Genomic DNA, 24916 nt, shown 5'->3' with positions numbered 1-24916 from the left:
TAAAGGTCTAGCCGGGAACCATAACAGTCCGGTTGCGCCCCGGCCAGATCCTTCCATAGCGAGATACTTGTCTAGCACCTAGAACGGAGCTGGGTAGAGCCAGACTGGTCTCATCTCTGGCTATGGTTCCCGGTCAGATCTTTAAAATATACTTTTTCTGCAACGCCGGAGCATTTTAGAGAAATATATACCTGGCTGCAATTGTGCAGCCAGGATTTGATTCATTCTGCCTGTGGTTTTGGCAGCATGAATCAGAAAGTAGGTCCCCTTTATGAGCATTTTAACCCCTTCATGACCCAGCCTATTTTGGCCTTAATGACCTTGCCGTTTTTTGCAATTCTGACCAGTGTCCCTTTATGAGGTAATAACTCAGGAACGCTTCAACGGATCCTAGCGATTCTGAGATTGTTTTTTCGTGACATATTGGGCTTCATGTTAGTGGTAAATTTAGGTCGATAATTTCTGAGTTTATTTGTGAAAAAAACGGAAATTTGGCGAAAATTTTGAAAATTTCGCAATTTTCACATTTTGAATTTTTATTCTGTTAAACCAGAGAGTTATGTGACACAAAATAGTTAATAAATAACATTTCCCACATGTCTACTTTACATCAGCACAATTTTGGAAACAAATTTTTTTTTTGCTAGGAAGTTATAAGGGTTAAAATTTGACCAGTGATTTCTCATTTTTACAACAAAATTTACAAAACCATTTTTTTTAGGGACCACCTCACATTTGAAGTCAGTTTGAGGGTTCTATATGGCTGAAAATACCCCAAATTGACACCATTCTAAAAACTGCACCCCTCAAGGTGCTCAAAACCACATTCAAGAAGTTTATTAACCCTTCAGGTGTTTCACAGCAGCAGAAGCAACATGGAAGGAAAAAATGAACATTTAACTTTTTAGTCACAAAAATGATCTTTTAGCAACAATTTTTTTATTTTCCCAAGGGTAAAAGGAAAAACTGGACCACGAACGATGTTGTCCAATTTGTCCTGAGTACGCTGATACCTCATATGTGGGGGTAAACCACTGTTTGGGCATACGGCAGGGCTTGGAAGGAAAGGAGCGCCATTTGACTTTTTGAATGAAAAATTGGCTCCAATCTTTAGCGGACACCATGTCGCGTTTGGAGAGCCCCCGTGTGCCTAAACATTGGAGCTCCCCCACAAGTGACCCCATTTTGGAAACTAGACCCCCCAAGGAACTTATCTAGAAGCATAGTGAGCACTTTAAACCCCCAGGTGCTTCACAAATTGATCCGTAAAAATTAAACAGTACTTTTTTTTCACAAAAAAATTATTTTAGCCTCAATTTTTTCATTTTCACATGGGCAACAGGATAAAATGGATCCTAAAATTTGTTGGACAATTTCTCCTGAGTACACTGATACCTCACATGTGGGGGTAAACCACTGTTTGGGCACATGGTAAGGCTCGGAAGGGAAGGAGCGCCATTTGACTTTTTGAATGAAAAATGATCTCCATCGCTAGCAGAGACCATGTCACGTTTGGAGAGCCCCCGTGTGCCTAAACATTGGAGCGCTCCCACAAGTGACCCCATTTTGGAAAGTAGACCCCCCAAGGAACTTATCTAGAAGCATAGTGAGCACTTTAAACTCTCAGGTGCTTCACAAATTGATCCGTAAAAATTAAAAAGTACTTTTTTTTCACACAAAATTTCTTTTAGCCTCAATTTTTTCATTTTCACATGGGCAACAGGATAAAATGGATCCTAAAATTTGTTGGGCAATTTCTGCTGAGTATGTTGATACCTCATATGTGGGGGTAAACCACTGTTTGGGTGCACGGCAAGGCTCGGAAGGGGAGGCGTGCCATTTGACTTTTTGAATGGAAAATTAGCTCCAATCGTTAGCGAACACCATGTCGCGTTTGGAGAGCCCCTGTGTGCCTAAACATTGGAGCTCCCCTACACGTGACCCCATTTTGGAAACTAGACCCCCCAAGGAACTTATCTAGATGCATAGTGAGCACTTATAACCCCCAGGTGCTTCACAGAAGTTTATAACGCAGAGCCGTGAAAATAAAAAAATAATTTTTCTTTCCTCAAAAATGAGTTTTAGCCCAGGATTTTTTAATTTTCCAAGGGTAATAGGAGAAATTGGACCCCAAATGTTGTTGTCCAGTTTGTCCTGAGTACGATGATACCCCATATGTGGGGGTAAACCACTGTTTGGGCACACGGCAGGGCTCGGAAGGGAAGGCACGCCATTTGGCTTTTTGAATGGAAAATTAGCTCCAATCATTAGCGGACACCATGTCACGTTTGGAGAGCCCCTGTGTGCCTAAACATTGGAGCTCCCTAACAAGTGACCCCATTTTGGAAACTAGACCTCCCAAGGAACTAATCTAGATGTGTGGTGAGCACTTTGAACCCCCAAGTGCTTCGCAGAAGTTTATAACGCAGAGCCGTGAAAATAATAAATGTGTTTCCTTTCCTCAAAAATATTTTTTTAGCCCAGAATTTTTTATTTTTGCAAGGGTAACAGGAGAAATTGGACCCCAAAAGTTGTTGTCTAGTTTCTCCTGAGTACGGTGATACCCCATATGTGGGGCTAAACCACTGTTTGGGCACATGCCGGGGCTCGGAAGGGAAGTAGTGACGTTTTGGAATGCAGACTTTGATGGAATGCTCTGCGGACGTCACGTTGCATTTGCAGAGCCCCTGATGTGCCTAAACAGTAGGAACTCCCCACAAGTGACTCCATTTTGGAAACTAGACCCCCCAAGGAACTTATCTAGATGTGTGGTGAGCACTTTGAACCCCCAAGTGCTTCACAGAAGTTTATAACGCAGAGCCGTGAAAATAATAAATGTGTTTCCTTTCCTCAAAAATATTTTTTTAGCCCAGAATTTTTTATTTTCACAAGGGTAACAGGAGAAATTGGGCCCCAATGTTTGTTGCCCAGTTTGTTGTGAGTACAGTGATACCCCATATGTGGGGGTAAACCACTGTTTGGGCGCACGTCAGGGCTCGGAAGGGAAGTAGTGACATTTGAAATGCAGACTTTGATGGAATGGTCTGCGGGCGTCACGTTGCATTTGCAGAGCCCCTGATGTGCCTAAACAGTAGAAACACCCCACAAGTGACCCCATTTTGGAAACTAGACCCCCCAAGGAACTTATCTAGATGTGTGGTGAGCACGTTCAACCTCCAAGTGCTTCACAGAAGTTTACAACGCAGAGCCGTGAAAATAAAAAATAATTCTTCTTTCCTCAAAAATTATGTCTTAGCAAGTAATTTTTTATTTTTGCAAGGGTAACAGGAGAAATTGGACCCCAACAGTTGTTGCCCAGTTTGTCCTGAGTACGCTGGTACCCCAAATGTGGGGGTAAACCACTGTTTGGGCACACGTCGGGGCTTGGAAGGGAGGGAGCACCATTTGACTTTTTGAATGCAAGATTGGCTGGAATCAATGGTGGCGCCATGTTGCGTTTGGAGACCCCTGATGTGCCCTAACAGTGGAAACCCCTCATTTCTAACTTCAACACTAACCCCAACACACCCCTAATCCTAATCCCAACTGTAGCCATAACCCTAATCCCAACCCTAACCCCAACACACCCCTAACCACAACCCTAACCCCAACACACCCGTAACCCTAATTCCAACCCTAGCCCTAATTCCAACCCTAACCTTAAGGGTATGTGCCCACGTAGCGGATTCATGTGAGATTTTTCCGCACGACTTTTGAAAAATCTGCAAGTAAAAGGCACTGCGTTTTACCTGCGGATTTACAGCAGATTTCCAGTGTTTTTTTGTGCGGATTTCACCTGCGGATTCCTATTGAGGAACAGGTGTAAAACGCTGCGGAATCCGCACAAAGAATTGACATGCTGTGGAAAATACAACGCAGCGTTTCTGCACGGAATTTTCCGCACCATGGGCACAGCGGATTTGGTTTTCCATAGGTGTACACGGTACTGTAAACCTGATGGAAAACTGCTACGAATTCGCAGCGGCCAATCCGCTGCGGATCCGCGGCCGATCCGCTGCGGATCCGCGGCCGATCCGCTGCGGATCCGCGGCCGATCCGCTGCGGATCCGCGGCCGATCCGCTGCGGATCCGCGGCCGTTCCGCTGCGGATCCGCTGCCAAATCCGCACATGCCATAACCCTAACCCTACCCGTAACCCTAACCCTAGTTCTAACCCTAACCCTAGTTCTAACCCTAACCACAGTGGGAAAAAAAAAAATATATATTTTCTTTATTTTATTATTGTCCCTATCTATGGGGGTGATAAAGGGGGGGGTTTATTTATTATTTTTTTTATTTTGATCGCTGTGGTAGAACCTACCACAGCGATCAAAATGTACCTGTAAGGAATCTGCCGGCCGGCGGGCGTACTGAGCATGCGCCCGCCATTTTGGAAGATGGCGGCGCCCAGCGAGGAGACGGCCGGACACCGGGAGGATCGGTAAGTATGAAGGGGTGGTGGGGGGGTGGATCTGAGCACAGGGGGGGTGATCGGAGGACGGGGGGAGCGGACAGCAGGACGGGGGAGCGGGCAGGAGCACGGGGCAGCGGAGCACAGGACGGAGGGGACCGGACCCCATAACGGAGCGGTGGGGGGGCGATCGGTGGGGTGGGGGGTGGTCACTTCAGGTTTTCCAGCCATGGCCGATGATATTGCAGCATCGGCCATGGCTGGATTGTAATATTTCACCTGTTTTTTAGGTGAAATATTACAAATCGCTCTGATTGGCAGTTTCACTTTCAACAGCCAATCAGAGCGATCGTAGCCACGGGGGGGTGAAGCCACCCCCCCTGGGCTGAAGTACAACTCCCCCTCTCCCTGCAGATCGGGTAAAATAGGAGTTAACCCCTTCACCCGATCTGCAGGGACGCGATCATTCCATGACGCCACATAGGCGTCATGGGTCGGATTGGCACGGGTTTTCATGACGCCTATGTGGCGTCATGGGTCGGGAAGGGGTTAATGGCTGTCATTAGTGGTTACTACAAATAGAGAAAAAGGACCAGCATATCTAAGCTAATGTGAACAGGTAGCAACCAAAAACATGTAACTATAAGAAACTATAAGGTTGCACCCTGAATTAAACATATAACTATAAGAAACTATAAGGTTGCACCCTGAATTGCTAAGAATGATTACTCTAGAACACTGGAACCGCACCACTGCCATAGAAAATGGGGGAATGCTAAATAATTTATATATGAAATATTAATCTGCAAAATTGCTATGAAAAATCACAGTAAAAAATAAGGTACTTAGCTCATAGATTGGCCAATATATGTGAGCCCAACAGCCATCGTCAAGGCATCCTTCATTGTTGGGTCCATGTCCTGATATGTCACCTCTTCTGGGCAAAAAGCCAATATTAGAGGTTATTATCTATAGAAATTTAGTATCTGTAGACTAAGCAATTACCAAAAATGGCTGTAAATAATCTTAATACACTTAAAGGAAAACTGTCAGCTTTCCCATGTCCTTCATATAGGCACCATGTATTTAATGATTCCTTTATGTGTTTCCTAAGCCCCTTTTTGTGGCCTATAGATTTTTGAGTCTCCATAAAATCAATTTTGTAACTGGGCTTGCAATATGCTAATTAGTGGGTGATTACTAGGACTAATTGCCTCACTAATCGTGTTATCATGTCTCTGTGGGCAAGAGTGACATGATTTTCAAGAGTGGTGTCACTGCCAGCTTTTTGCAAATGTTTGCCTCCTTCACAATGCATAGTGAGTTGGTTGTACACTCCTTGGCTTCATCGGTGCATGGCGCATACCCAGGGAGACATTGGTGACCCAGGACTCAGCCAGCAGTTACTGCCAGTTCTTTGCAAATCTCACACATTTCTGTGTCCCAAGTCACTGCTACTTCTCTGGGCATGGTAGGGTACTCCTGAAGCCAAGAAGTATACATCGGCCTTTACTGCACATTGCCAGTGAGGTAGAGATTGCAAAGAGCTAGTGGCGACACCTTTTAGAAGTCATTCATGCCCACAAGGCAGTGATAAAATTATTAGTGGGATGATTAGTATGGGGAAAGCAATGGCCCCACAATTAGTCAGACAATAATTAGCTCAGTTATAAACTGTATTTTAGGCATAGATATAATAAATCAATAAGCCATGATAAGGGGATTGTTAGGAGTTAGGAACTATATAAAGGGATTAATAAATACACGGTGGTGGTTTGGGAGGCCTGGGGAAGCTCACAGGTTCCCTTTAACACAAGGGAAAAAATAAAACCCTTATATCTCTATGCTGATTTGTGTATACATGTTATACATGTAGTTCTGAAACACAGCAGGATCAGTGTTAGGCTACGTTCACATTTGCGTTGTGCGCCGCAGCGTCAGCGCCGCAGCGCACAACGCAAACAAAAACGCAGCAAAACGCATGCACAACGCTGCGTTTTGCGCCGCATGCGTCCTTTTTTTCATTGATTTTGGACGCAGCAAAAATGCAGCTTGCTGCGTCCTCTGCGCCCGGACGCGGGCACCGCAGGGACGCATTCGGCGCAAAACGCAAGTGCGATGCATGTCCATGCGCCCCCATGTTAAATATAGGGGCGCATGACGCATGCGGCGACGCTGCGGCGCCCGACGCTACGGCGCCGACCGCAAATGTGAACGTAGCCTTAAACATGTTCTGGTGAATTTATACAGTGATGTATGTGAAAAATGAAGATTTGTTTTCATTAAAGCACTAATAGGAATATTAATTAAAATGTCCTGAGCATAAAACTAAAACTGTGCTCAATCATATGGCTCCATTCATCAAAACATAAATTATAGCAGCTTGCATAGCATATTGTATGTGGCAATATATTTTGTCTCATTTCTCTTGAGCTGACACAAATTATAGCCTATGAACTATTATATACTATATCATTTAACATCTATAATGTATTCTCATATTAGAGTAATAGTTTGATAACAGTAATTTGTGATCTTGCTGTCACAGAGTCAGACATTCTCACTGTAGGCATCCTAAGACAGAGATTTTCATTGTGGAATATCATAGAGAATTGCCTGACAATATGAAAGAAAACAAATGGCATGACACATGAACAGTAAAGTACTATTAAACAAACACGAGGCCTATGAGGGAGGGCGATTTTAGTCTTATTAATTTGAAGTGTAACCTTTGCTAAAATTTTACCTCACAGTTCCGATGAGCATATGTAAAATCTTCCAATTATCCTCCAGAAAAAAATGATGATTTTCATCCATATTCAATCCATATGTCATGTATGTAATTTTTACATCTGTGCGTCATTCATATGTCCATTTTTACATCCATGTGGTATCTGTATATGTACCAACATTTAAAAAAAAATTGCAAGATCCAATCCAGATCACAGCAGCCTCAGGCTTTCAGTCATAGAGGCGCAGCTTCAGTCACTGCTAAGTAAACAATGAGCGTCGGCTGTAACCAGGCCCCGACACTGACTGACAGCTGGCTTAGCACTGATGTGTTGTAGAGCCAGCTTTCAGTCGGTGACAGGGCCTGGTTACAGCCGTCGATCACTATGTACTGAACCGTGACTGAATTTGCACTGGCTGCCCCTCTTTGACTGAAAGACCAAGCTGCCGGAGGGAATAAAGTTAATTAAGAACATTATTAACTTTTAAATTAACCCCATGTCTGCAGGTTAATAGTGTTTTTTTCACATGACAGGTTTCCTTTAACTCTTCTGCTATAATTAGTGGTGTGCCCATGGGTACCTTCACCCCCGCTGGTAGTGGCAATTTAAATTTGGCTCAGTGGCTTAACTTTATAGGACCCTAATGGAAGGGCAGAGTGGTAGTTTATTACATACATTTGAAAATAAATCGGTAGCACTATACTGCATTTATCTTTACCAGTCTTCACTATCCAGCATAAAGCGGAAAATAAGTGGTTATTATGATGCATATGGATACTCGGGGCATGGGCATCATTTTATGTGCCAGGAATCCATTATCATTTAAATGGAGGGACCATAATAGGTTATATTTATGGTATGTAGTTTGTATTATTGTGATTACTAAGTAATTGCTTTCATTTTTTAAAGAGGAAAACTATATTTATTATTGCACTTTCTTACTATTGCACTTTAGCTGACTTCCCATTTATCTTCCCCTTTTAGGAGTGGGGGGACTTTTCTTTCCTTCTCCACCTTCTTCCAAGAATCACAACTTTTTTATTTTCCCATTGATTGCTTTATTCTTCTGTGGGAAAAGTCGTAGATTTTACTGAGAAATGGAGTGATAATTCCTTGTAGGATGGAATGGTGGAAAAATGCAATTCCCCATTGTTTTCTTTTTTAAGTGTATTTAATACATTCAGTGTATAGTAAAAAAAAATTACCAGCAACAGATATGCCAAACTTCTATAGTTTTTTTAATTTGCTTTTAAAAATCTTATGTTTTAATGTCTGTTTTGTAATTTCTTTATTTTTGGATTGGTAACAGGTAGGTGATTTAATCTGTTTGTTTTTAATTCATTTCTTAATTTGTCTTAAAATTCTTTCACGTTTTTTAGTTCCACTAGGGGACTTTAACCTGCAATACTTTAGTATTGTATCATGCAGTAAATTATGGGAGAACCAAGATGTCTGAGATTGGGGCCTTCAGTAGGCCCCTGCTGCCATGGTAAACCATCAACAATGCTGAAATGGAAATGCCCACTCGAACAACCCCCTCTAGTTCAAACAACATCTATGTGGTAAAATGGGAGCAATCAGAGAAGAACGTTTTCAGACGTCTCTTTCCATGAATGGATTCCTACTTTCTACTACGTCCATTTTTTTTTATCAACATACATTCATTTCACCATATTACATATTATATAGCTCTTCTATTTTCCACGTATATCATTTTGTAGCCTGATAACGTTATCTGATTCATTGAGTAAAAGAACCAATGATGTGTTTTTATGTTCCAGAGTTTAGAACAAATCTTAATATTAATTGATGATTTTATTTTTCTGCTTTACAAAAGTTTGTGTCCTTTATTTTAGTTACTTTCACTGCATCCTTTACTTACATTATTGATGCACCAGGGTCTCAAACTCTACCTACAGGACAAGTCCCATAAGTTCCAATTTAGTATTTTTATGTCTAATGTTTTAATTTGTTTTATTTTTATCTATTGTGTTTCTCTTTCTTAGTATATTATACATTTCTGTTTGTGCTCTTGAGGTCATTATGCAGGTAGCTTAATGACCTCAAGAATTTGAAACAGCTCCTTCAGATGGCTAATGCTGCTGGCTATCACCATGCTCTCAAAGCTGAATTATAATCTCACTGTTCCAATGATTAATTCACAAGTTTATGTAATCCCTTGGCTATCAGGCAACATTTCATATTATTACAATTCATATATACACCAAGTTGAACAATTAATTTCCAATAACATTTCATAACTTGTAGCAGTCTTATAGTATTGTGCAGACAAAGTAAAACTTTATCTCAAAGCGTAGCTTTTTTGCAACTCCTATCAATATGATTTAGCAGAATCAGATTAGGGAATTGGTGGAATGGACTGTGCTTACACTAAAGACTTGCAATGGAGGATATGTGTTATGACTCTTAATGGGTGTTATGTAATACTAAGATGTCCATGCAGGATTACATCTCACTCCCTATCCATCTTATAAATGGTATCACACTGTTTAAGGGATTGTCTGCTTTTCGCAATCCCTTTACGTTATCCTTGAAAATAAACTCATCACAGCGTATCCCCTTTCTGGGACTAAAAGCAACAAAATTACCCGCTTCACCAACTTAAGTTTTTCCATTTTTGAGTTTTCGTTTTTTGCTCCCCTTCTTCCCAGAGCCATAACTTTTTTATTTTTCCGTCAATATGGCCGTGTGAGGGCTTGTTTTTTGCAGGATGAGTTGTACTTTTGAACAACATCATTGGTTTTGCCATATAGTGTACTGGAAAACAGAATTGCTTTTTGTTTTGCTATTTTAGCATTTTCACTAAATGCTAAAACTGACCTGCCATTATGATTCTCCAGGTCATTAAGAGTTCGTAGATACCAAACATGTCTAGGTTCTTTTTTATTTAAGTGGTGAAAAAAAATCCAAAGTTTCTTTAAAAAAAGTCACCCGTAGCGTCTCCATTTTTCGTGATCTGAGACTGAGTGGGGGCTTATTTTTTGTGCACCAAGCTGATGTTTTTATTGATACCATTTTAGAGCAGATACGATTTTTTGATCACCTGTTATTGCATTTTAATGCAAGATTGCTGCGACCAAAAAATGTAATTCTTGCGATTTGACTTTTCTTCTCATTACTCCATTTACCGATCAGATTAATTATTTTAATATATTTATAGATCAGGCGATAACAAATACAGCTCTGGCAAAAATTAAGAGATCACCACATCAAAACCCTGTCATGGGCAGCCCAATCTCCAGACCTGAACCCCATTGAAAACCTCTGGGATGTAACCAAGAGGATGATGGATAGTGACTCACAAGCCATCAAACAAAGAAGAACTACTAAAATTTTTGCGCCAGTGTGAAAGACTGGTAGAAAGCTGTGATTAAAAATCATGGTTATTCCACAAAATATTGATTTCTGAACTACTGCTGAGATAAAACATTAGTATTGTTGTTTCTAAATGATTATGAACTTGTTTTCTTTGCATTATTTGAGGTCTGAAAGCACTGGTTATTTATTTTAATTTTGACCATTTCTCCTTTTCGGAAGGAAAATACAAACTTTATTGCTTTGAAATTCAGAGACATGTCAGAAGTTTATAGAATAAAAGAACAATTTACATTTTGCAGTGGCCTCTTATTTTTTGCCAGATCTGTATGTGTATTTTTCTTTTCTTTATTGTTTTATTTTGAATAGGGCGAATGGTGTGTGGTCTGAATTTTTGATATTTTTTTTCTATTTTTGACCCCTTAATCCCATATGACGTACTATCCCATCAAGGTAACCTGGGACTTAATTCCCAGTGATGGGATAGTACGTCATATGCGATCGGCCGCGCTCTTGGGGGGAGCGCGGCTGATCGCGGCCGGGTGTCAGCTGACTATCGCGGTGTGCTGGAGGTACAGGGAAGCATCACACAGGGAGGGGGCTCCCTGCGGGCTTCCCTGAGACCCCCGGAGCAACGCGATGTGATCGCGTTGAGGCGAGGGTCTCTTACCTCTCCTCCCAGCAGCAGGCCCGGATCCAAAATGGCCGTGGCATCCGGGTCCTGCAGGGAGGGAGGTGGCTTACCAAGTGCCTGCTCAGAGCAAGCGCTTGGTAAGCCTGCAGCACTGTAAGTCAGATCGCCTATCTGACAGAGTGCTGTGCAAACTGTCAGATCAGCGATCTGTGACGCCCCCACCCTGGGACAAAGTAAAAATGTAAAAAAAAAAAATTCCACATGTGTAAAAAAAAAAAAAAATTCCAAAATAAAGAAAAAAAAATATTCCCATAAATACATTTCTTTCTCCAAATAAAAAAACAAACAATAAAAGTACACATATTTCGTATCGCCGCGTCCGTAACGACCCAACCTATAAAACTGTCCCACTAGTTAACCCCTTCAGTGAACACCGTAGGAAAAAAAAAAAACGAGGCAAAAAACAACGCTTTATTATCATACCGCCGAACAAAAAGTGGAATAACACGCGATCAAAAAGACGGATATAAATAACCATGGTACCGCTGAAAACGTCATCTTGTCCCGCAAAAAACAAGCTACCATGCAGCATCATCAAAGAAAAAATAAAAAAGTTAAAGTCCTCAGAATAAAGCGATGCCAAAATAATTATTTATTCTACAAAATAGTTTTTATCGTATAAAAGCGCCAAAACATAAAAAAATAATATAAATGAGGTATCGCTGTAATCATACTGACCCAAAGAATAAAAATGGTTTATCAATTTTACCAAACGTGGAACGGTATGAACGCCCCCCCCAAAAGAAATTCATGAATAGCTGTTTTTTTGTCATTCTGCTTCACAAAAATCGGAATAAAAAGTGATCAAAAAAAGTTATGTGCCCAGAAATGTTACCAATTAAAACATCAACTCGTCCCGCAAAAAACAAGACCTCACATGACTCTGTGGACCAAAATATGGAAAAACTATAGGTCTCAAAATGTGGAGACGCAAAAACTTTTTTGCTATAAAAAGCGTCTTTTAGTGTGTGACGGCTGCCAATCATAAAAATCCGCTATAAAAAATGCTATAAAAGTAAATCAAACCCCCCTTCATCACCCCCTCAGTTAGGGAAAAATAATAAAATAAAAAAAATGTATTTATTTCCATTTTCCCATTAGGGTTAGGGTTAGGGTTAGGGCTAGGGTTAGGGCTAGGGTTAGGGCTAGGGTTAGGGCTAGGGTTAGGGTTAGGGCTAGGGTTAGGGCTAGGGTTAGGGTTAGGGCTAGGGTTAGGTTTAGGGTTAGGGCTAGGGTTAGGGTTAGGGCAAGGGTTAGGGTTAGGGCTAGGGTTGGAGCTAAAGTTAGGGTTAGGGTTGGGGCTAAAGTTAGGGTTAGGGTTGTGGCTAAAGTTAGGGTTAGGGTTTGGATTACATTTACGGTTGGGATTAGAGTTAGGGTTGTGTCAGGGTTAGGGGTGTGGTTAGGGTTACCGTTGGGATTAGGGTTAGGGGTGTGTTTGGATTAGGGTTTCAGTTAGAATTGGGGAGTTTCCACTGTTTAGGCACATCAGGGGCTCTCCAAACGCGACATGGCGTCCGATCTCAATTCCAGCAAATTTTGCATTGAAAAAGTAAAACAGTGCTCCTTCCCTTCCGAGCTTTCCCGTGCGCCCAAACAGGGGTTTACCCCAACATATGGGGCATCAGCGTACCCGGGACAAATTGGACAACAACTTTTGGGGTCCAAGTTCTCTTGTTACCCTTGGGAAAATATAAATTTGGGGGGCTAAAAATCATTTTTGTGGGAAAAAAAGGATTTTTTATTTTCATGGCTCTGCGTTGTAAACTGTAGTGAAACAATTTGGGGTTCAAAGTTCTCACAACACATCTAGATAAGTTCCTTGGGAGGTCTAGTTTCCAATATGGGGTCACTTGTGGCGGGTTTCTACTGTTTGGGTACATCAGGGGCTCTGCAGATGCAACGTGATGCCTGCAGACCAATCCATCTAAGTCTGCATTCCAAATGGCGCTCCTTCCCTTCCGAGCTCTGCCATGCGCCCAAACAGTGGTTCCCTCCCACATATGGGGTAACAGCATACTCAGGACAAATTGGACAACAACTTTTGTGGTCTAATTTCTCCTGTTACCCTTGTGAAAATACAAAACTGGGGGCTAAGAAATAATTTTTGTGGAAAAAAATATTTTTTATTTTCTCGGCTCTGCGTTGTAAACTGTAGTGAAACACTTGGGGGTTCAAAGCTCTCAAAACACATCTAGATAAGTTCCTTGGGAGGTCTAGTTTCCAATATGGGGTCACTTGTGGCGGGTTTCTACTGTTTGGGTACATCAGGGGCTCTGCAGATGCAACGTGATGTCTGCAGACCAATCCATCTAAGTCTGCATTCCAAATGGCACTCCTTCCCTTCAGAGCTCTGCCATGCGCCCAAACAGTGGTTCCCTCCCACATATGGGGTAACAGCATACTCAGGACAAATTGGACAACAACTTTTGTGGTCTAATTTCTCCTGTTACCCTTGTGAAAATACAAAACTGGGGGCTAAAAAATAATTTTTGTGGAAAAAAATATTTTTTATTTTCTCGGCTCTGCGTTATAAACTGTAGTGAAACACTTGGGGGTTCAAAGCTCTCAAAACACATCTAGATAAGTTCCTTAGGGGGTCTACTTTCCAAAATGGTGTCACTTGTGGGGGGTTTCATCTCCCATCTCAATTCCAGTCAATTTGGCATTGAAAAGTCAAACGGCGCTCCTTCCCTTCCGAGCTCTGCCATGCGCCCAGACAGTTGTTTACCCCCACATCTCAGGTATCGGCGTACTCAGGACAAATTTTACAACAACTTTTGGGGTCCAATTTCTTCTCTTACCCTTGGGAAAATAAAAAATTGGGGGCAAAAAGATAATTTTTGTGAAAAAATATGATTTTTTATTTTTACGGCTCTGCATTATAAACTTCTGTGAAGCACTTGGTGGGTCAAAGTGCTCACCACACATCTAGATAAGTTCCTTAGGGGGTCTACTTTCCAAAATGGTGTCACTTGTGGGGGGTTTCAATGTTTAGGCACATCAGGGGCTCTCCAAACGCAACATGGCGTCCCATCTCAATTCCAGTCAATTTTGCATTGAAAAGTCAAATGTCGCTCCTTCCCTTCCGAGCTCTGCCATGCGCCCAAACAGTGGTTTACACCCACATATGGGGCATCAGCGTACTCAGCACAAATTGTAGAACAATTTTTGGGGTCCATTTTCTCCTGTTACCCTTTGTAAAATAAAACAAATTGGAGCTGAAATAAATTTTGTGTAAAAAAAAGTTAAATAAATGTTAATTTTTATTTAAACATTCCAAAAATTCCTGTGAAATACCTGAAGGGTTAATAAACTTCTTGAATGTGGTTTTGAGCACCTTGAGGGGTGCAGTTTTTAGAATGGTGTCACACTTGGGTATTTTCTATCATATAGACCCCTCAAAATGACTTCGAATGAGATGTGGTACCTAAAAAAAAATGGTGTTGTAAAAATGAGAAATTGCTGGTCAAATTTTAACCCTTATAACTCCCTAACAAAAAAAAATTGGTTCCAAAATTGAGCTGATGTAAAGTAGATATGTGGGAAATGTTACCTATTAAGTATTTTGTGTGACATATCTCTGTGATTTAAGGGCACAAAAATTCAAAGGTGGAAAATTGCGAAATTTTCAAAATTTTCACCACATTTCCGTTTTTTCACAAATAAACGCAAGTTGTATCGAAGAAATTTTATCACTATCATGAAGTACAATATGTCACGAGAAAACAATGTCAGAATCGCCAAGATCCGTTGAAGCGTTCCAGAGTTATAACCTCTTAAAGGGACAATGGTCAGAATTGTAAAAATTGGCCCGGTCATTAACGTGCAAACCACCCTCGGGGCTTAAGGGTTTAAAAACATTATGTTTTTTACTTTTCACTTGCTTTCATAGTCTCCATGGGAGATTAGAAGCTGTGATCATTTGATCACTTGTGCTACACAGAGCAGGGTTTCTGCACTTGCTATCAGCGCCAACCGCTGGGCGGTGCTCATAGCTATCTGGCAGTGACAACCACAGGGGTCTGCTGCAGACCCCGGGTTGTCATTCCAACCCATTGGCAATCCGCGGTCATGTGACATGGGCGCTGATGGATGGGATTAGTGATGCGCTTCTGGTGCAAGCATGTCAAATGCCACTGTCAATAATTGACAGTGGCATTTAACATGTTTACAGCAGCGGGTGGATCACAATTCTACACGCTGCTCTTAGAGGCACATGTCAGCTGTTCAGATCAGCTGACATGTGCCGGAAAAGTTGCGGGCTCACCGCCGGAGCCCGCAGCAAATGGGGAGCGCACCATAGACATAACTATACGTCTAATGTGGGAAAGGGGTTAAAGAAGTTTTCCCACGAACAAAGTAAATTTTAATCAACATTTTAATTAATAGATCTTTGAATAATAATAATTTCCACAATTGGATGTGTTTAAAAAAATGTTCCTATGCTGAGAAAATGTTATAAATATGCCCCTGCTATGTGCTGTGTAACGGCTGTGTCTGACCGTACAGGAACATGGTCTGATCATAGATCTCATTCATACATCTCCTGGGCAGGGAGGGAGCAAAAGAGTATACAGACATTACGACATAGCTCCTGAGACCCCAGTAGTAGCGGGAAACAAGGTGAGCACTTCTCTCATGAAGACAACAGACACATAACATTTCTCCTATTAGTCAACAGGTACAAAATTATTAGGATTGCAAACATATAGCTGGAGTATGTTGCCCATGCATAGGGAAACATAATTAGGAAAATCTGTCACCAGGTAAAATTTGGCCAGCTTTTGTTTTTAATTCTGCTGCTCCCCTGCATATTCTGTTTTCTGTTTTTTTCAAATGTGCCGTATAGTGATTATCGAGCAGTAAAATGCTTGAGTGCCGCACCGAAGCACGAGCACATCATTAACTCAATGCTGAAAATTAAGATTAAACAGCAACCACAAGACGGATTTCATCAACCAAGGTATTATTTTAATCAGTATAACAGCACCAACCTGGCACTGCCTGTAGGTTACTCATCACAATCTTGTTGACAGGTTCCGTTTAAGGGGGCTGGTGCTCACTGGAGATTGCAGAGCAGTCTAAAGGCAGGCCTCCAGTGAACCGTGGACTGTTGATATGAAAACATAAGCCCCATAAACATAACACCCACCTTTAAATAAATACACTGTCCATAAAAGAAGTTACATTTGTGTTAGAGTCGGCCACAGCTTTATTAAGATGAATTTAACCAAACTGTATTTTTTCATCTTTAACCATCATCAAGCTGAAACGGTATGCCCCAGTGGACTCCCGGCGGGCAAGCCCGATTTCAGCTCATATAAAGCTCAAAACCATGTAATTTTACCGCCAGCTGTGACTTGATTTAAAAATATAGAAACCTTATCAAAACACACAAAATCACTTGATTTTTAAAAAATATCATAAACATATCAGTATAAACAAAAGGGAAGGAAGCTCATATACAGCGGGTACAAGAGAAGAGGGAGAGGAAACAGGGAAAGGGGGTTTTATTGCTGCGGAGCACATTTACCAATATATGAGGAGTGGTGAGAAAGGGCGGTACAATAAGAGCAGAGGCAGTAGCTAAAACCAGAAAACAGACTCTGCCACAGAAAAAAACTCTCCTACAGATCACCTAAAAGGTACAGCCGGGATTAACCCCAAACATGTTCAACATAACTCAGGCAAAATGGGAAAAGAGATGAAGGGGGAGGGCAGAACCTGAGCTGGGAAGGGACCAGTCTATTTCCCCAGTCCAGGACCCCTTCCCTATAAGAATTATGGTCCACTATAAGCAGCAACCCCTTTTAAAGACCATAAAAATTAGAACTAAATAAAAATCTCTGGAACTGTATGGCAGATTTTAAAAACATAGAAAAAAAACCCTAAATACACAGGGGAGAAGTGGAAATAAGTGATCAGCAAAAACTGAACAAAAGTTTACCAGAAACGTTTTCCGGTGATAGATGGAAATCATCTACAATATTACAATTACTTTTTAAAGTATGTAAAAAAAATGTCAACTGTCTCCTATTGAATATGAAGCCAGAACCACGGATAAAGTGTTCGGTTGTGCCTGAGTATAATTCCCAGTCTGAGAGCAAAGTGTCTGTAAGCTTTGTCTATGCACTCCCGGTCAGTGTACAGTCGGCTCTGTTCCCACACCTAATGAATCTGCTTACTTTAGTGCTACTGCGGCTTCCTTTCATCTTCTGGGTCCATCCTTTCACTGCACCATGCCAGTTCATAAAATGTTTGCAGAGGTAAAACTTTGCCTTCTAATTTGTAAGACTGTTTGTTTAAGTGTCACTTGGGTATGCTAAAAACTGCAACACACCCCAAATATCAACTTTTAATCCAAGATGAGAAAACTTCCCATCTTCAAAGGCTTATCATTATCAGTACTTATTTATTCTAATATTATCATTTGTCGTGTTCTTTCCCTGAGCCATGTTCCATGTGGTTTTCTTTATAAACTATGTGATAAAAACACAAAGTGAAGAAAAGTTTCCTGTTGCTTAGTTAAAATGTAAATAGAATATATTTCGGCTTGCTTCACTTGTTCTTCTAGTATTGCTTTATTCAGGAACTTGTTTTTGTATTGTTTATTGGTTCTTTTGTTTCCAGAGTATTACTATTGTATTAATTTCAGATTACAGTTGCAATTTCTTTTTCTCTCCACCAAAAATATTGTATTCTATATATGTGTACAACACACACCTGCCTAGCTTCATATAGTGTAAAAACCTGTATAGCGAAAAGTATCATAGTAGGCTATATTACCAAGTTGTAGTAGTAAATCATTGTTTAGTACCTAGAGCATCTGGTGGTGGCTGCAAAAGAGTATGACGGAGGTGTGGGCCCCCGATTCATCAAGCGCGGCATTGTTTGTGCCAGTCTCGATGAGGAGGCATGTTGGAGTCAGATGCAACTGATTTATCAGAGTTGCATGCTTCTTGATAAATCCAGTGCATTTGAAAAGTGCATAGACCTTCGTGATCTCCAAATTGACAAAAGTTTCAAAATTTTGGCTAATGTCCCATTGTGCTATAATTTTGTCATTTTTCAAAGTAGCCCTAAGGATGAGTCATCAATATGGTTAGTAATATAGGAAGGGATAGATGAGCTTTTCTCAATACATGGTTAATTTAAAGTCTGGCTAGTGGCTTAAATTGTCCCTAACTCTTATGCATTACAAACTAAATCAAAAGGGTCTTCCAACCCGATTATTATTTGCACCGAGTTGCCAAAGGTATAAAATAATGCCTCACTAATCCCCAGTTGCCTTTTTGCAAATGATTCCTTGGTCGACTGCTGGCTTCTGTTTACCAGGCGCTAGTGATAATTGTGGTGAGTCGAAAGTGACCTCTGTAGCCAATCATTGACCATAGTTGTGATGTGTCAATGCCCTTAAGATAACCTCTGCAGTTAGTGATGGTCACTTGTTGTGTCTACACAACATTGGTGAAACTGGATGTACAGAAAAGTGCAGTATACCAGAGAAGCATTAGCATGCAGCCCTAAAGACTAAAGACTTGCACGCAGGCAACACATGAAATTTCTGATGATATTAATATACTATACTAATACTTTCTGATGAAAATATATATTGCCCAATAAAAAAATAACATCTAACTAATACTGTGGATTTAAATTTGATCATTTTGGTGTGACTCTGAACAAAGACATAGAAATCACAGCTCTGTCTATGATGTTGAATTTTTGTAATTTCTAAGCTAGCATGCGGTTTGTTTTCAGACTTAGGCCCCTTCACACGTTTGCTTAAAAAAACAGACTCGTGAGGTCCGTTTTTAGAATCGGTGTAGCTTTCTGTTGGTTGTCCATTTGTACTGTGTGTGTGCCGTCCATGTGCACCATCCATGTGACTTTTACCGGAATAGAATGCAAAACCACAAAAAAAATAAAGCGCAGAATAGATATTACAGATGTTTAGGTGATAAAAAAGTGCAAAAATATTACAGATGGATAGATAGATAGATAGATAGATAGATAGATAGATAGATAGATAGATAGATAGATAGATAGATAGATCTGGCAAAAATCAAGAGACCACCACATCAAAACCCTGTCATGGGCAGCCCAATCTCCAGACCTGAATCCCATTGGAAACCTTTGGAATTAAAAAAATACAAAATTTATTGCTTGGAAATTCAGAGACATGTTGTCAGAAATTTATAGATTAAAAGAACAGTTTACATTTTACTCAAAAATATACCTATAAAGTGAAAAATCAGACAAACAGAACATTTTGCAGTGGTCTCTTAATTTTTGACAGAACTGTATATAATTAGGGCCTTGCATTTTTTGGTTACTGTATTAAGCTAATATGTAAAAATAAATAAATGAAATAATATAAAAATACAATAATAATAAAATAATATTAAAATAAATCAAATAAATAAAAATGACATGGGGCCCTCTCCATTTTTGATAACCAGTAAAGGCAAAACAGACAGATGTGAGCTGATATTATCAGGCTGGGAAAGTCCATGGTTATTGGGCCCTTCCAAGCCTAAAAACACAAGCTCGCAGCCAGCCAAGAAGTGGGGCATCACATTAGATATGCCAATTCTGGCGCTTTCCCTCAGCTTTTCCCAATTGTCCTAGTGCGGTGGTAATCAGGGTAATGGTAGTTGGGGTTGATGTCAGCTTTGGATTGTCAAAAATCATAGCTGCCATTAAACCTCTGGGGTTAGCAATGATGAGGCATCTATCAGACACTCCCATTACTAGCCCAGTATGCCACACATACTGGTAACACGGACGTGTGAAGGGGGCCTAAGGAACATAGATTTTATGTCTGTAATATTGATGTAGGTTTGAACAAGAAATATTCACATGTATATTGATAACATGGAGAAGGGTCTACTAAGATTAGTCATCAAAGTCGTTATCAATGTTGTATTGAGTTATTTTCTAACTACTACATGTAGACCATCTGCATCAATTATAAGAAAGCTTATCATTTTGCAGCTTAATCTTGTAAGGTTTCCAACTAGATTAAAAAGTCAAGCTTACTAAGAGAAGTAATATTTAAGAGGGTTTACCCCTTTAGTAAACTTTTGCTTGCCGACTCAGGTCATTGTAAAAACAAACGGCACTATATTTACCTTCCCCAGGTCCAGCAATGATCTGGTGATTATGTACAGGCTGAAGCGGTAACACAGATAATCACTTTGCTCAGTGGCTCATGCCGTCTACATCAACAACCCCTTTAACTAAAGAGTTCAAGCATAGAATTGGGATAATACTACGGTGATTAGGTTTTGCAGTTAGGAGAGTGAATGCAAGTCTTTGTCATAATTGTATCTAATGATTTTGATTGCAACTGTATTACATAGAGAAATCAATATCTTTTCTCTTTTAAGCTACTATATTTAGTTAGCAGAAAAGTAGAACACTGTGCACTGGCTAGTCATAATGTGAAAATAAAAAAGTAAATTATAATTATACATGCAGTGGATGTGCTTAGTGAGGTTTTAATATGACAAATTTTAGTGTTATTTTTGTAATGTTTTAAAGGTGTTCCATCACAATATATTGATGACCTATCCTTAGGATAGTTCATCAAGATCAGATTTTTATTTCACCTTTTGTAACATTTTTTAAGCACTGTACTTCTTTTTGTATATTAAATCAAAACATTTTATAAAATTGTTGCTCTAACTTACACACAATGTGGAGGATATAAAATAGCTTGATTGTATTAAACTGTGTATAGCAGAATGCAAGAAGGGTACTTATCTGTGCTACTGTGTGACCCAGTGTCGGTGTCTCACCGGCCTATCAAAACAGCGAGTGGTGGCAGCAAAAAGTGTGCTGTCAATGTGAGAACTGGCTGTGGGATGCGCATAGCTCATTGTAAGCCTATTGCAATAGTTGAGTGGACGAGTTAGTGCATGAAGTCTTTACTGAGGCACGTGTATCGTGAGCAATAGTGGTGTTCATGAAAAGGGGCATTTAGTTTTTTCCCTATATGGTATTGACCAATTATAGGCAGGAAATTCCAGGTCATTACGAGTTCATAGACACCAAACATGTCTAGGTTCTCTTTTATCTAAGTGGTGAAAAAAAATTCCAAAGTTTGTTTAAAAAAAATGCTCAATTTTCCGTTACCCGTAACATTTCCATTTGTTGTGATCTCGGGTTGGGTGAGGGCTTATTTTTTGCGTGCCGAGCTGACATTTTTAGTGATACCACCTTTGTGCAGATACGTTCTCTTGATCGCCCTTTATTGCATTTTAATGCAATGTCGTGGTAACTAAAAAAAACATAATTATGGTGTTTTGATTTATTTTCTAGCCACGCCATTTAGCGATCAGATTAATCCTTGTTTTATTGATGGATTGGGCGATTCTGAACCCGGTGATGCCAAATGTGATTTTTTTGTTTGTTTTATTTTGATTGGGGCGAAAGGGGGGTGACTTGAACTTTTATGTTTTTTTTATTGGCATGCTTCAATAGCCTCCATGGGAGGCTAGAAGCTGCCATAACTCAATCGCCTCAGCTACATAGTGGTGATGAACATATCACCTCTATGTAGCTGAATTAAAGCAGTGCAATGAGCGCCGACCACCACCATCAACAACCACAGAGGTCTAGAGTAGACCTGTGGTTGTGATGGCAATGCACCGATGACCCCCAATCATGTGATGGGGTCAGTGGTGCACGAATTTCCGGCACGGTGGCCGGAAGCGCTTGTTAAATGCCGCAGTCAGCGTTTGACCGCGGCATTTACCTAGTTAATAGGCGCAAACGGATTGCGATTCCACTGGCGCCTATTGCGGGCACATGTCAGCTGTTCAAAACAGCTGACATGTTGCGGCTTTGAGGTGGGCTCACAGCCGGAGCCCACCTCAAAGCGGCTGATACTGCCAGCTGACGCACTATTCCGTCATCTGGCAGAAAGGGGTTAAAATATTTTAAAAAATCACAAAAATTCAATTTACCCCCTTTTGCCCCATTGAAAATAAAACAATAAAAAATACACATATTTAGTATCACTGCATTCAAAAATGTGTGATCTATCAAAATATAAAATCAATTAATCCAATCAGTAAACGATGTATAAAGAGAAATGGTGAAAATGCCAGATTTAAGTATTTTTGGCCATCACACCATTGCAACAAAATGAAATAAGAGTCAATCAAACCAATACATCTACCCCAAAATGGTATCAATAAAAATGTCAGCTCAAGCCTCAAAAAAATAAGCCCTCACCCAATCCCAGATCCTGAAAAATGAAAAAGCTACGGGTCGCGGAAAATGACAACATAAGCGAAAAAAAATGTTTGCACTAATTTTGGAAATTTTTTTCACCACTTAAATTAAAAAACCTATACATGTTTGATATCTGCGTGCTCGTATTGACCTGGTGAATCATATTGCCAGGTCAGTTTTACCATATACGTAACACACCACTGTTCTTCCAGTAGGATGGTGCCCAAGTAGGATCCTATACCTTTAATTCATGATCATAAACTTGGCACTCGCTTGTGATTCAAAAGGATGATTTTTTTTATTTGTGGTAACAATTTAAATAACACAAGACATTTTGGTCTATAGAGTTGACCTTCATCTGTCTATGATTGCTCAGGAACGCTGCTTAAATAATGCTTAGATTAGAGACTAGTGCGCTATCCACCTCTATGCGAGAGAACTTGTGTAGGTGATTAATCTTTTCTCCCTTGAGTATATTGTTACATTGGTAACAGTGGAGCTCTTTGATAATTCTCTCAGCATCAATCCATCTAATATATAATTGCCAATCGGCTCTGTCACAGCTTCCGGCGATTGTGTCGCTATCCCACAATCCACTACAGCCGGAAGGCCACGAACCGCGCCTCCACAAGTGACAAAAACGGCACCGCTATTCCGTCAGGTGATCAGCGGCGCTGATCTCCCAACGGTAGCCGCGACTTATCTCCCACCGGGAGAATGCTGTAGATAAGCCCCTAAAGGCGGTGGATGCAGCTTATCGATGAAAAAGTAGGTAACAGATTCCCTTTAAAACATTAGTATTGTTGTTTCTAAATGATTATGAACTTGTTTTCTTTGCATTATTTGAGGTCTGCAAGCAATGCATTTTTTTGTTATTTAGACCATTACTCATTTTCTGAAAATTAATACAAAATTTAGCGCTTGGGAATTCGAAGACATGTTCTCAGTAGCTTATAGAATAAAAGAGCAATTTACATTTTACTGAAAAATATACCGGTACCTATAAAGAGAAAAATCAGAGAAACTGAAAATATTGCAGTGGTCTCATAATTTTTGCCGGAGCTGTATATATATCTATATATATAATTGTCTAAGGGGTACTTCCGTCTTTCTGTCGGCAACTTCCGTCACGGAAATCCCGCGTCGCTGATTGGTCTCACCAGCTGCCTGTCATGGCTGCTGCGACCAATCAGCAACGGGCACAGTCCGATTAGTCCCTCCCTACTCCCCTGCAGTCAGTGCCCGGCACCCGCTCCATACTCCCCTCCGGTCGCCGCTCACACAGGGTTAATGCCAGCGGTAGCGGACCGCGTTATGCCGCGGGTAACGCACTCCGTTACCACTGCTATTAACCCTGTGTGTCCCCAACTTTTTCTATTGATGCTGCCTATGCAGCATCAAAAGTAAAAAGATCTAATGTTAAAAATAATAAAAAAACAAAAAACTTGTTATTCTCACCTTCCGTCGTTCGACGATGCGCTCGCACCTGCCGCCATCTTCCGTTCCCAGAGACGCATTGCGAAATTACCCAGAAGACTTAGCGGTCTCGTCATCTGGGTAATTTCGCAGTGCATCCTGTGAACGGAAGATGGCGGCAGCCACGCACGCATCGCCAGAGCTTCGCTGGATCCTGGTGGGTGAGTATATAACTATTTTTTTATTTTAATTATTTTTTTAACAGGGATATGGTGCCCACACTGCTAAATACTACATGGGCTGTGTTACATACTGCGTGGCTGCTATATACTACATGGGCAGTGTTATATACTGCGTGGCCTGTGCTATATACTACGTCGCCTGTGTGCCTGTGTTATATACTGCGTGGCTGCTTTATACTGCGTGGGCTGTGCTATATACTACGTGCCCTGTGTTATATACTGTGTGGCCTGTGTTATATACTACGTCGCCTGTGTTATATACTGCGTGGCTGCTATATACTGCGTGGGCTGTGTTATATAGTACGTGGGATGTGTTATATACTGTTTGGGCTGTGTTATACACTGCGTGGCCACTGTTATATACTGCGTGGCCTGTATTAACGCATCGGGTATTCTACAATATGTATGTATGTATGTATATAGCAGCCACATAGTATATAGCACAGGCCACGTAGTATTTGTCTGCTATATACTACATGGCTTCTATATACTATGTGGCCTGTGCTATATACTATGTGGCTGCTATATACATACATACATATTCTAGAATACCCGATGTGTTAGAATCGGGCCACCAACTAGTATATATATATATATATATATATATATATATATATATATAGTACAGACCAAAAGTTTGGACACACCTTCTCATTTAAAGATTTTTCTGTATTTTCATAACTATGAAAATTGTACATTCACACTGAAGGCATCAAAACTATGAATTAACACATGTGAAATTATATACTTAACAAAAAAGTGTGAAACTACTGAAATTATGTCTTATATTTTAGGTTCTCCAAAGTAGCCACCTTTTGCTTTGTTGACTGCTTTGCAC

The 24916-nt window shown here is 40.6% G+C and overlaps 1 protein-coding gene across 1 annotated transcript in view; it reads left to right on the top strand.

The window, feature by feature from the left end:
• The window catches only part of TRPC3 (transient receptor potential cation channel subfamily C member 3), a 448690-nt gene that overhangs the window by 127426 nt on the left and 296348 nt on the right, over positions 1 to 24916 (top strand). The gene's annotated exons all lie outside the window — the stretch shown is intronic.

The sequence above is a fragment of the Ranitomeya variabilis genome, chromosome 1 (genome assembly GCF_051348905.1).
Source record: "Ranitomeya variabilis isolate aRanVar5 chromosome 1, aRanVar5.hap1, whole genome shotgun sequence".
Taxonomy (NCBI): Eukaryota; Metazoa; Chordata; class Amphibia; order Anura; family Dendrobatidae; genus Ranitomeya; species Ranitomeya variabilis.
This window is presented reverse-complemented; position numbering and strand designations above follow the sequence as displayed.